Raw genomic sequence first — 1,531 nt, forward strand, 5'->3', positions numbered from 1 at the left:
CCGAATTTTCGGATTTTTTGTCTTTCCCTTTCTCTCTCTATGCTTTATCTTGTTGATTTTGTGTTTATGAACAAGATGTGTGAGTAGTTTCTTGTTGTGGGATGAGGGATTAACCCTCATGTAAGGATGCTTGTCTTAACCTTTGGACCCAAGATTGTGTCTTGTTTATGCTTTCAAACTCTTGCAATGAATGGAATTTTGTTCTTCATGATTATCTCTCATCTCTCTTGAATGAATGTTTGGGGAAACCTAAGATTTGTTGAATTGAGTGATGCAATTGTTTGGGTTTGATTGCTAGAGTTTAATGAATGGTGTTTAATGCTTTCCATTGGATGAAAATCTCTTGGGTAGAATTTATGATTGAGAATTTCATGGAGACATGGATTCTTGATTCTTGGTGCATTCATTGAAATGGGTTGAGATTGAATGCGAAGAAATTCGGTTCAACTCAATCTAGGATCGTGACAAGGGAATTTAATGCATTCGGGAATGTCACTCTAAGCCACGAAAGTGGATAGAGTACTCTCTTGGATAACGGGTTTTCGGTTTGAGAGAGCCGAACCCGACCTTAGTCTTGGAATCCCTCACCTTAGAACGAGCATGATCTAGGTCCACAATTCCTACGGCATCCTTGCATGATCGGTGAAACCCGATTCCCATAACCTTTCCCATTGATTATCTCCTCTTGAAATATTTGCTTGCTTTGATTTTATTTCTCTCATTTAATTTTCTGCAACTTTGAAAACCACAAAAACAATTCTCCAATTTTATTTTTACCATTTTCCTAGTTTTAGTCGATTCCTAGCTTAACCGCTAAAGTCCTCGTGTTCGACCCCGGTACTACGACATCCGTATACTTGCGGATTAGTTGTGTTTCGGGTTACAAATTTAAGACTCGTCACGCAAGTGATCAAGTTTTTGGCGCCGTTGCCGGGGACTTTTTACGGTTTCCATAGCTAGGATAGATTGACTCTAGGTTAGTCTTTCCGGAGTCTTTGATTTTTCAGTTTGATTTTTGTGTGTGTTTATTCACTTCCTTTTTCTTTGTGTGTTTGTGTGATTTTTATTTTTCTCTTGAGTCAATTTATCCTTATTTCTTTTATTTCTTGATTTTTTCTCTGGACATTTTTTAGAATTCCCTGGACTTTTTCGGAGTTATTCTGGACATTTCCTGGGTTTTTCTGAATTTTTTCTGGATTTTTTCCGATCTTTCTGGACTTTTCCGGGATCGTTCTGGACTTTATCGGGTGTCTCTCCCTACTCTCTGCCTTTTTATTCACGTTGATTCACCTTCTCTGCCTTTTTCTGGACTTTTATTTTTGCAGGTTTCCCTAGTGCATGAGCAGACATCCCACTCGAAGACAACTCGACCCAGATTTTGAGTTTGCCTTTGACCCGGATATAGACAGAACAGAAAGGGAAATCCGCAGAAAACAGAGAGAAGACAGAATGGCAGAAGAGGCAGCACGGGGTGAAGCGCAGCCAAGAGAGCGTGACCGAGCTAATCTGCAGACTTTTGGGATGTACACGA

The sequence above is a fragment of the Tarenaya hassleriana genome, unplaced genomic scaffold (genome assembly GCF_000463585.1).
Source record: "Tarenaya hassleriana unplaced genomic scaffold, ASM46358v1 Cleome31, whole genome shotgun sequence".
NCBI lineage: Eukaryota > Viridiplantae > Streptophyta > Magnoliopsida > Brassicales > Cleomaceae > Tarenaya > Tarenaya hassleriana.